Genomic DNA, 16,939 nt, shown 5'->3' with positions numbered 1-16,939 from the left:
TGCTCTGACCGGCTGTCGAGTGCCTGCCGCCGATCCTGGTTTTCTGGTGTCGCTCCTGCCGTTCGTCCACTTCCTGGTCCACGCTGTGGGGCTTATGCCTGCAGGTCTCGTGCTACTGCAGCCTCTGCTGGGTCCCACGCCTGCTCCTGCAGTTCTCTGCCTGGGTCCCACGCCTGCTCCTGCAGTTCTCTGCCTGGGTCCCACGCCTGCTCCTGCAGTTCTCTGCCTGGGTCCCACGCCTGCTCCTGCAGTTCTCTGCCTGGGTCCCACGCCTGCTCCTGCAGTTCTCTGCCTGGGTCCCACGTCTGCTCCTGCAGTTCTCTGCCTGGGTCCCACGCCTACTGCTGCAGTTCTCTGCCTGGGTCCCAAGCCTACTGCTGCAGTTCTCCGCCTGGGTCTCATGCCTGCTCATGTCAAGTCCCTGTTCCAGTCATGTCAAGTCCCTGTTCCAGTCATGTCAAGTCCCTGTTAGAGTCATGTCAAGTCCCTGTTCCAGTCATGTCAAGTCCCTGTTCCAGTCACGTCAAGTCCCTGTTCCAGTCACGTCAAGTCCCTGTTCCAGTCACGTCAAGTCCCTGTTCCAGTCACGTCAAGTCCCTGTTCCAGTCACGTCAAGTCCCCGTCTCCTGTTGTATAGCCTTGTGGGTGTCTGGTAGCCGCCCTTAAGGGGGGGGGTACTGTCACAATCTGCCCCTGCCCAACCTGACTGTGTTCCTCTCCTGCCGTGATTGCCCTTATTGTTCTCACCTGTCCCTCGTTTACCTGCCCATGTTTCCCTAATTAGCCCTCTGTATTTAAACCACCTGTTTTGCCCCTGTCCTTTGTCAGTTCATTGTTGCTGTTGCTGTTCCTGTTCATCCCATCCTGCCATTAAACCATTTTTACTTTTCTGAAGCCTGCATTTTTACCTCCTGCTCAGCTCAACCACACATGGTCCGCCGTCTCCACCTCCTACACCGTGACACGCCGCATTGACGCAGTCATTTCTGCAGAAGGATTCCTGAGTAATGAGTGCATAACTGAACATGATGATTGGAAGGTTGACTTTTTTTGTATTAAAAACACTTTTCTTTTATTTGTCGGATGAAATATGGTAATTTTTTGAGATAGGAATTTTAAGTTTTCATGAGCTGTATGCCAAAATCATCAATATTAGAAACAATAAAAGGCTTGAACTACTTCAGTTGTGTGTAATGGATCTAATATATATGAAAGTCTAATGTTTATCAGTGCATTACAGAAAAAATTCACTTTATCACAATATGCTAATTTTTTAAGAAGGACCTGTACCAGAGGAAATTGTTTAAACGCCAAACTCGTGTCAGAGCTACAGAATAGTCAAAGCATCGTGTAAAATTATTTTCTTTTAAATATTAAAATCAATCAGAAAAAGCTATCAAAGACAGAGCGGCCGACTGGAGCTACATGCTGCTAGAAGCTGCAGTCACACTGTGCAGGAATAAATCATGAGTTTTATTTCAGGACTAAAGGATCACAAACATAGTCTCCAAAATAAAATTAGAGTTAAATAAGGAAAGAACATAGAGGTGTTTTTTTTTTTAGGTTTTATTTGTGGGAAACAAAAGAAAAACTGTTTGGATAAAGCTAATCTGGGTGTTCTCAGGGATTAAGAAAAGATTATAAAATGAAAACAAAGAACCAAATCTATTAGGGAAATAAAGAAAAGGATTTGAAACGGAGCCCATCCTTTGGGTGGTGCCTAATGACCCTAGATGGGGATGCAGAAGGAGGTGAGGGGTGAGGAGAGGCAGCAGGTGCGACTGTCACAACTAATAACCAAAACCCAGTTCTGTTAGTTACATAAACACATTTTAACTAAAGCTTCTCGTTTTTATTTTCCTTCCTCCTCCCATCTCACTCCTTCTCCTTCTATCCTTCTTTTCTCCTCCATCCTCCAGTTCCTCCCTCCCTTTCTTCTCCCATATCTGCATCCTCCTTGTCTTCCTCCCTCTAACCTCTCTCCATACTTTCTCTCCCTCCCTCCATTGCTCTTTCACCCTCTCCACACTTGTCGCCCCGATTATGCAGATGAGTGTTTGTGGCGGGGCCCTCAAAAGCAGATTAGGACCGGGGAGCCTCTTGATTGTGACATGGCCTCCACACAGAGGCCAGCAGGAGAGCCACGTTAGCAGGCGCGCGTGCGTGTGTGATCCCGACAGGCTCCTCTGGTGTCTGACCTGCGTGAGCTGCAGATGTGTGTGTGTGTGTGTCATGAAAATGTATGTCTGAGCTCAGAGAGAGTGCAAGATGGCGATCCACTTAACGACGGCCCATATGTGTGTTTGTTCAGAGTCCCGGGACACGCCTTAATGGGGAGACTTGGCAAATGCATGGATGAGAGTGGCACTACTGCTTGTTATGCACGCACACACACACACACACACACACACACACACACACACACACACACACACACACACACGCACACACACACACACACACACACACACACACACACACACACACACACACACACACACACACACACACACACACACACACACACACACACACACACACAGTATATCCCATATGTTACAGCACTTTTAAGTGGATGGTGCTGCAGAATGTCCCACTAAAGTTACTGGTATTGATGGAACCTGAGAGCCGCTGGTTACCAGTATGAACCGTACAGAAAGATCAAGCATTTTCACACTCTGTTTCTACAAATGCTGCCATGTTGGATGTTCAGGGTCAGTCAGTAGAGATGTGTGGCTGAAAGGATCTCCCACTAACCAGCACACCGTGTTTTAAGCTTTAGGCTCCTGCTTGCTCCTACATCGGAGGGGGGCTCAGAGTAAGTCGACTGCTCCTCCGCATCAAGAACAGCAAGCTGAGGTGGATTCAAGATGCCTCCTGCCTTAGGGAGGGGTTGCAGCCGTTCCGACAGCTGGAACACTTTGGGATCTCTGTTTGGGCATCCATGACCTGGACCCAGATCAGTCTGAGTGCTCTCTCTCTCTCTCTCTCTCTCTCTCTCTCTCTCTCTCTCTCTCTCTCTCTCTCTCTCTCTCTCTCTCTCTCTCTCTCTCTCTCTCTCTCTCTCTCCCTGTTGTTGCCAGCCTCTCTCGCCCAGCTGCAGCTCTGCCCTACTTACAGACCTCTGCATTTGACAGCAAGTTTAAAGTAAATGAATATTTCACTCGGCTAAGTAAGGATGTGTTCCATTCGCTGTGTTCTTCAGACAGAGAAGAGATGGAAGTGGGCTCACCAAGACCGCTGCACCTTAATCCTAAATGATCTGTTTTTTTTTTCTCCACAAAATCACAGTTGAACATACAGGAAGTGGGATTCTTCTGCATCAGGACCAGAGGGGCGTGTCACAGGGAATGATTTTGCTGAACAAAGCTTTAATTTTTCAAAAAGACGGCACTTATTAAATTTGCAAGTGCCTGTCTCATTTTGCAGACAATGTTTAAACTCGGTTACGGCTTTAATTCAGAAGCTTCTCCATCCATGATCTTCCCCTGCATGATAGACCCGTTCTGGATGAAGCTGATTGAGTCTGAATTTCCTTTAAGAATAAAACTTTCTGTTATCATGCCTGTTTTCCACAAATCTGTGCTTGAGACAGAAATAAGTAACGTGATGAATTCTGTTTGTAGTCACTGTAAAAGCTGCAGAACAACTGGTCTCACAGCAAAGAATAAAATCATGGAAATGTAACGCAGATTTAAACTGTGTCTGTTCATGCTTCTGCTTTTTATTCACCTTTTATCAATCTATTAGCACCCTTCTGGACCATGTTTTAAAATAAAACAAACACTTTCCTCTAAAATTCTTTGGGATTTTTCTGTCTGATCCTTAAAGATCAAGAGAATTGTGTATTTTACGTTTATGTTTATGTTTATTTATCATTTAGCAGACGCTTTTATCCAAAGCGACTTACAATTAGGGCATGTTGTGATCTTTTGTCAAACATAAAAAAATAAATAAATAAACAAGCAGTCTTAAGGAGTTTTATCCTGGCTGAGATGAAACACAACGTGCTTTAATATCAAACATGAAGAAAAACATCAAGAAGGAGGAGAAAAAACATGGAAGACCTGAAGGAGCAAACTTCCAAAGAGAGGAAAAGATAAAAAGAAGCTCAGATACTTTTTATCTGAATTTATAATATATTTGATTCATAAACTAGAAAATATAAAAACCCTAACCCTAACTCTACATTGACATAAAAAACTGCTAAAACAACATCATCAACAACAATAATAATAATAATAATAATAATAATAATAATAACATTCAAAATAATAAAATCCATCCATCCATTTTCATTCGCTTATCCAGGGTCGGGTCGCGGGGGCAGTAGCCTAAGCCGAGAGGCCCAGACTTCCCTCTCCCCAGCCACTTGGGCCAGCTCCTCCGGGGGAATCCCAAGGTGTTCCCTGGCCAGGTGAGAGACATAGTCCCTCCACCGTGTCCTGGGTCTACCTTTAGGTCTCCTCCCGGTTGGACGTGCCCGGAAAACCTCACCAGGGAGGCGTCCAGGAGGCATCCTGACCAGATGCCCGAGTCACCTCAACTGGCTCCTCTCGATGTGGAGGAGCAGCGGGTCTACTCCGAGCCCCTCCCGGATGACCGAGCTTCTCACCCTATCTCTAAGGGAGAGCCCAGCCACTCTTTGGAGGAAACTCATTTTGGCCGCTTGTTCTTTCGGTCCCTCCCCAAAGCTCATGACCATAGGTGAGGGTAGGAACGTAGATCGACCGGTAAATCGAGAGCTTCGCCTTCCGGCTCAGCTCTCTCTTCACCACGACAGACCGGTACAACGCCCGCATCACTGCAGATGCAGCCCCAATCCACCTATCGATTTCACGCCTATCGATTTCTCCAGTTTTCCCTCACTCGTGAACAAGACCCCGAGATACTTAAACTCCTCCACTTGGGGCAGGACCTCATCCCTGATATCAACAGTAATAATAATAATTATAATTATATTAGCCTGAGCTTCATGACGATGATAAATAAAGCTGTGATTGTGTAAGTTACTAAATGTTCTGTCAGAAAAACAAAAGCTTCTTGTTAGCTAAATGAGCTAAGTAGTTGATCTTCCATATAATTAATAAACAAGTTTAAATGTGTCCTTTAAAATCTGATTAAGCAAAGAAATCAGATAAAAAAAATTTTTTTTATCATTTTTGTGTTAAACTTTCTGATCTTGACATGTTCATGCTAGACATGGACAGCAGTAGCTCCTGGTGGTACAGCAGGTTGTCCAGGAATCGGAAGGTGGCAGGTTAGATCCCGGCTCCCGGCAGAGAATGCTTCTGTTGTGTCCTTGAGCAAGACACTTAACCCGCCTTACCTGCTGGTGGTGGTTGGAGGGACCGGTGGTGCCGGTGTTCTGCAGCCTCGCCTCTGTCTGTGCGCCCCAGGGCAGCTGTGGCTACATTGTAGCTCATCATCATCATCATCATCATCATCAGCGTGTGAATGTGTGAATGACTGATTGTGTTGTGAAGCACCTTGGGGGGCTGTAGAACCCTAAGAAGGTGCTATACAAATACAGACCGTTTACCATTTACTACCATTCAGCTAAACACACACACACACACACACACACACACACGATACATCATGACAGACAGATCATTTTACTAGTTTAACTTAGTCACAGAGAAGCAGCAAGAAGCAGGAAAACTACCAGAATAAAACCTAAACCTCAGACATCACTGGGAAGCTGATAAAAAATTGGGATCAATCAAACACCAAATTAATACGTGGATCTGAGCATATTTGGATTATTGAGTGGAATTATCTGGGCTAATTTACTAATCACATACTGAGTAAACGAAGGAAAACGATGATGTTTAGCACAACTAACACCTAATGAACCAGACTCACACCAACCAGACAGTCACCCCCATCATAATGAATGGTGAGAGGAGGGCCCTGCAGACCACAGCCTCAAACCAGCACACCGAACCGGTTTTAAACTCCATTAAGCCCCAACCCACCCCCACCCCTCTGGATTCTCTGTCTGAGCATTAGCCGGCAGTCTCCCCGGGATGAACCTGCGGCGTGGAGGCGTGCCACGAATAAAAACCCGCAGCTACGTCGACTCAGCCTCTTGTCCGATTTTAATTAACCAATGTCCAATGTCGAGGTGAGGAGAGGACGAAAGGGGAGAATCTCAAACGCTGAGTGAAAGCAGAAGGAGGTGATGGAGGAGAGAGCTGTGAACCGGGTCGCCCTCCCTGCTAATTTGCTGACACGGGGGCATCAGGGAGGTCTGGCCTCCCAATAAGATTGTTTCTTGAAGGAGCAGAGCGAGCTGTAAAGAGAACAAAAGTAACTGCCCCGCGATTCCTGTTGCCAATTAGTCCGTATCAATATTTAAAAGCATTGTCTGCACAGGGGCAGGGGCGGCAGATTGAGTTTCCCTCCACCAGGCTGGATTGTTATGACAAGTTGAGCCTACATAATGATATTAGGCATGAATAATTTACCGGTGGGTCTGCGTCGCTGCAGGTGACAGGAGGACCGCGCCATGGCAGCCATCAGGTAGCCGATTTGCCAATTATCACAGGTCAGAAATCAGAAATGTAGATTGAAATTTGCTCTTTTGCTGTAAGCGTGCGGCTCTTGGTGTGAGCTGAATGTAAAGAGGTTTCGAGAAAGGAAGACGTGAAAATTCACTGAATAATCCTTCAGATTAAATGTTTGTTAACTCGTCTCTAATAAAGATTTGTGTGGGATGATTGGCAGTACCGTGGAAGCTTCGCTGGCTTCACCTCTGCTGCGGAGGATCAGGACCCTGAACGGTTCCGGTCCAGAAACACAACATGTGATGGCAGCACCCCTGAGGCTGATCTCATCCTACCTTCTTAGAAAATTTGGTTTCCGTGTTTGCTTATATTTATATACATGATCTAAAGATCCACATTTTCTCTGCCTCTCATCTGAGGTTGTGGAGGCAGACCCAGATGCCCCCTCCCCACAGACTCTTCCCAGCTCCTGTTGGGCAATCCCAAGTCAGTCCCAGGTCAGAGAGGATGTCTAATCCTGCGAGTGAGATCCAGATCATCTCCAAAGTCTCACGGGAGGCCCTCCAGTCCCATCTTTACGAACAGTCGTGGTTAAATGTTTCCCAGGTTTCTGAAGCACTTTTCACATCTTTTCCCACTCCTTTGGTCACTATCAGTTTAGATCAGTTACCTTTACTTAATACTGAACTCTGACAGCAGAAAACGCCATAACTCAAGGGGTGAGCCAATGCTGACACAAGAAAAATGAATGAAATCACATGGATAAAACTGTAAAAATACTAAAATAACAGAAAATGTTATTTAGACATTCTGGACAAAAGATTGAAAAATCAACTTTGAGCCACATTCAGCAAACCCAGAGACGTATTTTAATATGTTAAAACTAAATCTAGCTTTTTGGAAAGAAAATAGCATTATTAATTTGTTTTTACACATACATTTAGTTTTCTCATCTTTTAATTCTGTAAACTTCAGAGGAAAAAATGACAAAGTTCAACCAAACAGACGAAACTGAGAACCCAACACGTCAGACGAGCTTGGAGACGGACGGGCCTCCTCTGGAGACTCTGTTCTGGTGACAACCGTCAACATCAAACAGTCGTCACTTCCTCATTCACTTTAAAGTCTCCTCCAAGGCGCTCACTTATCCAGAATGACCTCAGCGTCTCCTAAAAGTGCTTCGGCGCAACTTAGCATAACAGTTAATAATATATAGAGTCATCGGGGGGGAAATTGTGTTCTTCATCCCGGCTGAAGGGATGAATAACTCCAACTGAAGTGTGACTCAGATCATGTGATTGACGTTTAACCCCGTCAAAGCTGGAAGCCAAAACGAGTAATCAATAAATTAGCCGTGCTGCAACAGATCTGCGTGTTTTAATTGCTGAGCAGTGCATTATTTATCTGTCTGAAGAAGAAGAGCTGTGAGCCAAGTCCAGCTGTTGATTACCGAGCTAAAGACGGATCACAGCGAATGAGAGATTGGACTCTTTGAAAAGCTGATGCCTGATGAGAGAGCAGCTCCACGCCAACAGTTCAGGACACGGGTGGATGGAGAGTTAAAAGGTACGCCGGCCACTTCCCACACAAACAGGGCCAAACAAACTTTACTGGTGGATTTAGGTCGGGTTGTGATGGAGAAAAAAACCTGAAAGGAAACACAGTTTAGCTAAATTACTCTAGAGATACAGAGTTCAAATGATAAGAATTTCATCCAAAATTAGGAGCTCAAACCTCATGAGTGAGAGTATGCTTAGTATGATTGCTGTAAAGACTCTGACACAAGTCAGTTACTCGATGCAACCTGCTGGGTTCCTTACATAGGAAACTTGTTACTGACTGGCTTGATGACCTGACCTGGGTTGGAATGTTTACAGTGTGAAGGTCCTTAAGATGACTCTGGTCCTGATTTGGTGCTTTATAAAAGAAAAAAAAATTGGAAAATCAAAAAGCGAAAAGTCTTTATGAAGACATAATTGTAAAACAAAGTAGTGGTTATGAGGTTCAAAATGACAATTATAGGATACTAGGGGTTGTATCAGCTAGTCGACTAGTTGACTTCACTGCTCTGTAGTGACTTTTCATGCCTGTCATAGACTAGTCGCTGTCACATGATGATGACGGACAAGATGCAGTCCTCAGAAACGACAGCAGGTAACAAGCCCCAGCGCGTTGGGAGGAGACGTGCTGTGCCAGAGCGTCGGTATTGTAAAACGGACATTTAACCAAATTGTGACCTTTACCCTCTTGCAATTTAACCTTCCCCTCACCCCATCCTAAGCTTAACCAGCTTGCGCATGCAAAGCTCTGATCGTTGACGCGCTCCAGACATCTGCGTCCTGAGCACGGCCACAGTAACATTATCAAATCAGGTGTCGCCACCTCAAAAACTAATTTAACACGCGATCGTTCATGTCGGCTCATTTCCTTTTATGTTTTCTGTCCTTTATTTGTGCCTGATGCGTTTCGCTGCTGTGGAGCCGAGCGCATCACCTGTTTTGTCCTCCGGTGACGCACCTAACTGATGTGGCCGGCGCGCACTCCGCTGTTTTGCGGTCGGTAGATCTTTTAGAACTGCAGTTCAAAGGTAACTCATAAGGTGAATATATATGAAGTCAGGTAGCAGTTTTTCTTTAGGATTGAGAGGAGATGCAGGAAGATAATAAACAGGCAGGACAGAAAAATAGTCAAATAAAAACAAGCTAGTTTTTGTACCTGGTGGTTGCAACAAACAAACACCATTGAAGGTAATCAGAAGTGAGGAACAGAAAATGAAATAATTATTTTAATGTTTAGAGCAACAGGAACTCCGAGAGGCTGCAGGCGCATCAGTGAGTTTGCGGTCGCTGCGCAGGGGGGAGGGCTGAAGCAGGGGGAGGGGGGATAGGGCTGAAACAGTGGGAGAGGGGGGAGGGCTGAAGCAGGGGGAGGAGGAGAGGGCTGAAGCAGTGGGAGGGGGGAGAGGACTGAAACAGGGGGAGAGGGGGGGGGGCTGAAGCAGGGGGAGGAGGAGAGGGCTGAAGCAGTGGGAGGGGGGAGAGGGCTGAAGCAGGGGGAGGGGGAGAGGGCTGAAGCAGAAGCTACCGTTATTGAGAGAAATGTGTTTAACTTAGAAAATGTGGGCGCAGTTTTAATTGTCAAACACTCCAGCAACCCCCCCCCCCCCCCCCCCCATCTGTGCTTAAAAAAATAACCAAAAATGGAATTAACAACTGGAGGGTGTAGTCTTGCTTTTAAGACAAAAAGTTGTACAGTAATAGCAAGACTCAAAGTCATAATTATCTGATTAAACATGTAATTTGAAGAACCAATCATGGTAAATGGTCTGTACTTGTACAGCGCCTTTGAGGGTTCCACAAACCCCCAACGGTGCTTTACAGCACAATCAGTCATTCACACCCTGATAGTGATGAGCTACGATGTAGCCACAGCAGCCCTGGGGTTCACTGACAGAGGCGAGGTGAGGACACGGGAGCCATCGGTCCCTCCGGCCACCACCATCATAGCGGTGAGAGACTAATAATTATGGTGGATTAAAGTGACCATTCATCATTATTTGATAAAAACTCTTAATGCAGTGCTCAGCACCTCCCGTTAAGGCTGTGGAAGGTGCTTCACAAATAAAATTTGATAGATTTTTTTCCCAGTAAAAGCCACTTTTAGCCCAGCTACACCAGAAGTGATCATCTGACTCAAACTCTGACTGACCTTTCCATAAGTTTGGTCTGACACTCCAGTCCCTCTCTTCAGGAGCGTGTCCCACGGAGCCGACTGCAAACCGATGCAAACAGAAGCGTTGACTTGCTTAAAGAGCCTTCTGGGTACAAGGTATGAATAATACAAGGTAGGTGGAGATTTTTGCACATTTGTCTCTTTGCTGCCTTCACTCCACAGCCGCCTCCAGCACCTGCTGGCCTGAACACCAGACTGCAGCACCTCTGTCCCCTTTCACCAGTGTTTGCACAAGTTTAGGTGTTTGTTTTTGGCGGTGATTTGATGTCCCATTAAAAAAGAATTCCAGCTTATGACATATTCAAAGAGGGCATGTCTGGAGTATAAAGTCTAGGGAGGCTATGATTCATTAATGGAGCCATGAATACATAACTCACTCTTGTGTGATATCACACTCACTGCTGAATTCACTGCGACATTCGCATATTTTCCCATTCAAAGAATCAGGATATATTACAAACAGTGTATGAAAGAATTATAGGGAGGTTTTTAAACTATTTATAGGCACACTGCTGTGTTTTTGGCATTTCATACATTCAGATTTTATTCATGTTGAGGCTTTTTTAAAAGTTGAATTTAATTGGAGAAATGTTAGTTTGTTCCTTTTTATCAGTAGTTTTAAACATTAAATGTTAAGTTAGCCATAAAGCTATAAATTTAGCAAGTTTTTTTTTAATGAACTGCTTTAAAAGTGTTTGTTTTTAGGTGTATTTGTTAGTAAATTGATGAATATTGTGAATAAAGAGAACCAAGGCCTAGTCCACACGTAGCCGGGTTTTTTTTTTTAAACGAATATCCTCCCCTCCAAAAACTTGCATCCACACCACCTCATTTTAAAAAAAAAACTCTGTCCACACGTACCCAGATAAAAACGTTGTTAAGGACATGCCAGACCTGTAGGCGGCAGTACTTCCCCCGTTCTTAACCTCGTCCTTCGTCTGTGGTCTTCCGCAAGGAGCAGTAATTCCGCTTGCAAAAACAAACAAGCAAAAAGCGCTTGGACAATTGATAAAGCGAGCGCAGCTCTGAGGGCATCCATGATGTCGGCTAGTGTAAACACAGGTCGCACATGTGATGTCAGATTTTTTTTGTCGCGGAAAGTGACGTTGCGGACCTTAAAACTCCGGTTTTGTCCGTCCACACGCAGACACCCAAAACGGAGAAAACGCAGATCTTCACTTTGGCCGGAGTTTTTAAAAAGATCAGTTTTCGTGTGAAAAAACTTCGTTTTCGTGTGGATGACAGGCCAAAACGTAGAAAAATATCTACGTTTTGGCAGATCCCCGGATACGTGTGGACAGGGCCCAAGAGTTGTACCCTAAAGAGAGGAATGACTGAAGCTACCACAGATCATCGTGAGTCAGCGCGGGTTGGGATTTTGTATTAGTCAGGTACAAACAGCTCATTTTCAGCAGGACTAACTGTGCTGTCAGCGGCTGCAGAGTCCCATGAAATGAGGTTAAGTGCTGTGAGTGAATCTCAGCTGCTTCCATGTAAAACGGCTTCTCCATGTCTCTGAAGATGTTTGTGTTTCCTGACGATTGCTGTCCTTCATGGGACCGACTCCAAAGCTTGTAGATGAAAATTCAGTGACAACGGCGTTCCAGAAAATCCAGGAAGCGATTCACGAGATATTCCCGCTTTCACAATAAAAGAAGAATGTTGGATGAAGCTCTCGGCACATCATCCAGTCTGAAACCGACGCTCTGCAGTGCATGGGCAGAAAACCCGTAGGAAGGAGGCTGGAGAGCTCGGGCGAGGGAATATTTGCTTATACCGTTTGGACAACACGGGTGTCTTCATCAGAACTCTGTTTTAAAAACAAAGTCAGCATCCAAAAGTAACTCTACGTAGATGTATGTCTGATCATTGTGTCCTAAAACTTTTTAATAAAATCCATGAGGATACATTGCCACACACACAGGTAAAGGCTATTTTGTGTTTTATTTCAGAGGCAGGCCAGAGACCAACGAGGAGAAAACAACCAAAAACAGACGAGGGGCCTAAATATGTAACAAACATTTGGTTTGCTGATCAGCAACACGTCAAACTGATCAACTAGGGAGGGACTTCAGCTATCCTCATGTCGGTGAATACAAAAGAATAAAAGCTGGAGGAGTTTTAAATGAAAAGATGTGATTTTTCCTCATGATAATCTGTATTTGCATGGCTGTCTCTCGTCAGTAGTGTTTTTACTGAACATATTTGTTTGTGCTCATGCCTCTAGAACACACATGTCAGAGTCAAGGCCCGCGGGCCGAGCATTTTTATGTGGCCCGCGAGATAAATATCAAAAATATATTAAAACTGGCCCGCTGGCCGATTTTACCGCCAAGACTTCAACTCCCATGATGCTTTGCGGCGTCCGCGCGGAGCCGACGCGCCCCCTCCTTTGTGTTTTTTCCAGCACCTGCTGCCTGTCTCTGCAGCTCCGCTGTCTCGGACAAACTACACGCCTCTCACTCAGCGCCGAGTTCACTCAGCTGTTTTCTGACATTGAAGCCCAGAAACTGAGATTCTAGCCACTCAGTAATGTGTTCACGACTGAAAGAGAAAGTTTTCCAACTAACTTCCAGACAGAGACGATATAACACCAGCGAGCAGCGACACGCTCAAACCAGCACGCTCTGTGGTTGCTGTTGTGTTTCCTCCCCGACACACAACAACGTGGTCAAGCTGCTCAGACATGTTCATCAGCACAAACCTATGTGAGTACCTGTTGTCATCTAATGTTGTCATTATTATGATGAAGATGAACAAAACAGCAGGAGTCTCCTCCTCAGCTCAGGTCAGCCCCATGATGCAGGTATCTGGCTGGAACAGGTGAGCATCACAGTAAACCAGTGGAGCAAACTGAGCTTTAAATATGTTGGTTTTCTGCTCTTTTTCTGCTCCAAAACATGAAAGTTAAAAGGTGAGATGTTGGATTTTCATTTAAGATAAAATGATATTTTCATTTTGTTGTTGGCCCGTGAGAAAAGATTTAAAGATTTAAAAGATTTTAAAAATGCTGATTATACCACAAGTAATGAATACCACTGATGCCTTTTATTTAAAACTGACTTGCTCGTGTGTCATTTGGTTGTTCCACATTCAGTGTTAATGCAGAAATAAGTTTGTTTCCAAATTTAAAGGCTCAAAATTGCATATATGTTGACAAAGAAAATGTGCAAATTTGCCGTCACTTTTTCAAAAAATATTAAGTTTGGCCCTCGACTCCGTCCCAGAGTTTCATTTCGGCCCCGTGTGAGTTTGAGTTTGACACCCCTGCTCTAGAATAAAAGCACTCAGTGCAAACACCGCTCTCTTCTCAGAAGTTGCATAAGCGTTGTTATGAAATCAGCAGAGGGAGCGAACTTCAATCTCATCTTGCCGGCACAAAGAGCTCCCACTGCCCGCCACGCTCAGAGAGCATCGACGCACACAAAGCTTTTAATCACTTCAACTTTTAGCTGTTGTTGCTCCTCTCACCCTCACAGTGAGACGCTCCTCAGCTCCAATAAGTTCAATTTAGTTCAGTATCTGTCTTTTCTGCACCTCTGTTCTTTTCTTTTCTCTGGGTTTCCTCCGTTTCTGACCCTCTGCAATCAACAGCTGGACTTTCCTCTGCGGATCGCAGCTCTGCTCTGCAGCACCAAAGTCTCTCCTAATTGCCGTGGACTCTCTCCTCACCAGCCAGCCTCTGTCTTGAAAAAGAGACTATGTTTGTAGCTGGCTGTTCGGCTTTTATCTATATTTTAAGCCACACACAAGGTGTAGAGTCAGCCTGGAGCTTGTTACTGGGGCCCATGTCTGCATAATTCATGCGCAGGAGCTGCCTGCTGCAGCAGCTAAATAAAAGATCTGCCAGCAGTGGATGGCAGGACGGAGCAGCACGCTGTACCTGACCCGCCACCTGTGTGTAAACGCAGGTGTCTGTTTGGGATGGGATTATGTTTTTTTTCCATTTTTTCTCGCAACCCCTCCAATAAGATCAATACAAGCCTGCATGACACACACAGAGCAGCGTGCGCTCCTCGTGCACACCACCACTCCACTCAGTGGCTGAGTGACGGCGACGGATCCGTGCGTTAAAGAGCCTGCCGTGTCACAGCAACCAGGGCTGCGGAGCTGTCTCGTGACGGTTTGTTGTCTTTTTATCAGCTTTTCTGCCGTAGTTTCCTCCGTTCCCATCTTTGCTTCCTAAAGATCGTCTCCACGCGAGCAGAGGTCACCAGACTGCTGTGATTTTATTTATGTTAAGGAAGGAAAAATGTCACAAATCAAATGTTTTTCATTTCTCTTTTTGGGCCTCAAACAAAAAGTGCTGAGTAGATGCGTCCCCGTCCTCCCCACCAGACGCGACAGAGATGTTTTACTCGCAAGCTCCGTTCCAGCTCCCTTTCAGACACAAAACAGAAAAGAGAGCATTCCTGGTCGTGTGAGGTCACAAAATCACTTTCTGCTCTGTTTACCTCGGCAACGGAGGTGTAACAGGAAATGACGTAAACTTTTTACTAGTTGAGCAACTGGAAATCTGCACATGACTTTTATTTTGAAAGTTTCCATATGTTTTACGATGCCTTTGTGTTTGACTTCCTGTCTGGCCTGATCTGAACTGTAGAGTTTGACATGTTCTAGAAGCGTAGCGTGTAAAAATAGATTGGAAATGGGACCCGTTCAGAACATGGTGCTTCACAACCGGTGGAAAGGAATCCTTCCGCTATGATGGCGGCTAGCTGCTGTGGAGTACGTTTGGCGACCGTTTCACGCTTTCACGTCTTGTAGAAAGGAACAGTACAGGCGGCAGGTCTGTGGCCCCCAGGGCTGGACTGGGACAAAAATTCAGCCCGGGCATTTTGACTGGAGACTGGCCCATCACCTGTTATTTTTGGAAAAGACATTAAGCCTTACGCTGTTTCTGACACACACCAACATTATTGGTAGTATTTATGTATCAATCTAATAAACGTAAACCTACACCATCCTTCCTATCCTGGTATTCTAAAAAAGTAGGGTTGGGGGTAACTGATTATTTTTAAAATGATTATTCTGATGATTATTTTATCGAATAGTCGACTATTCTAATGACTATTTAGATGATTAATCTAGCGATTACTTTTCTATTGCACAATTAATAAAAACCAAAAAATTCTCAAATAAATTCCTCCAAAAAATTGATAAGTTGTTACTGTAAGAGAATAAACACTACAGGCCTTCCACTTTGTATAACACTGCTTTTATTGTGTTGCGGTTGTTTATGTTCTGGTGACGTGTAGAACTTGGGAGTGCAGGCTGCTGCCTGAGAGGTGGTTGGAGACGGAGTGTCTCCATGCTGCTTTGTTTTGTTCACTTATGTGCATGAGGCAAGTGGTGTTACGACCCTTCCTGGGGAGTCACGTGTTTCTCCTATTTTAACTGTAAATCCTTCTAGCTGTTATATTTATAACAAGAAACAGATATTCGGACGGAATATTTTCATGTTTATTCGAATATGATTGTGGAACACACCCAGCATCATAATAAATGAAGTAATATTTATGCCAATTTAAGCCTTTATGGGTGACCAGGACTCTGTGATCAATTTTTGGCAAGGGAAATTATCATTTGTTGCCATTTTTGAGGTGTTTATGAATGTGGAAGACACCCAGCATCCTGTGATGGCACTAATAACATCAAGAGATAATAAATAAGGTAATATTTAGGTCAATGTAACCCTTTACACGTGACCAGGACACTGTAATCAATTTTTGGCAAGGGAAATTATCATTTGTTGCCATTTTTGAGGTGTTTATGAATGTGGAAGACACCCAGCATCCTGTGATGGCACTAATAACATCAAGAGATAATAAATAAAGTAATATTTAGGTAAATGTAACCCTTTACAGGTGACCAGGACACTGTAATCAATTTTTGGCAAGGGAAATTATCTTTTTTTTTTCTTTTCTTTTTTTTGTTGCCATTTTTGGGGTGTTTTTGATGATACAGTAGACAGTATGAGTACAGTAACATCAACAGATAATACATAAAACCCTTATTTGGTCAATTTTAGCCTCCATGAAAATCTTAGCGATTCAATCACTGTAAAATGCCATTTTAGTTGTCTACAATTAAATCATCAATAAAGAATTTAAAGATATTTTGAGGCATTTCTTATAGGTAAACGGGAGGGTGTAGTCTATTTGGCAAGTGACAATCTTAATTTTATGTGCTGAAGTGCTTTTATCTTGTTACTTTTAAATAGAGCAACGTAATGTTTAGATAGCAACCTACACAGTGTCATTAAAGTCAAAGCTTGATCATTTTAAATACTTTTTTTCAAGTAAAAATGTGCCCCAAACTAGTTAACTATGGCTCCATGTCAAGTGGACTAAAGAAAGGAAGGGGAAAAAATTAAATCGCTGGAGAATTGTTTATTTCCATTTATATAACGTTTACATTCAATACAGGGTGCCATTTTACATTGTTTATTTATTTTTTTAGTATCAAGGCTGTAACATAAAGAAAGCCAGTTCTTACCACAAAGTTTGTGGCACAAACCATCTTTCAATCGCAAATATTGCAAAAAGGATTAATATATCCTCATTGTGAACGTTTAAGACAAATAGCAACACTTAAAACAACTTCCGAACTGGAAAAACTAATGTGGCAAGGTGCAGAAAGGAGTGCCCGGGCGGGATTCAATCCCCAGACTCCCGGGTGAGAGTCATATGCTC

This window comes from Nothobranchius furzeri, chromosome 10 (assembly GCF_043380555.1).
Source record: "Nothobranchius furzeri strain GRZ-AD chromosome 10, NfurGRZ-RIMD1, whole genome shotgun sequence".
Classification (NCBI taxonomy): domain Eukaryota; kingdom Metazoa; phylum Chordata; class Actinopteri; order Cyprinodontiformes; family Nothobranchiidae; genus Nothobranchius; species Nothobranchius furzeri.
The sequence above is the reverse complement of the archived record's forward strand: the minus strand, read 5'-3'. Positions refer to the sequence as shown.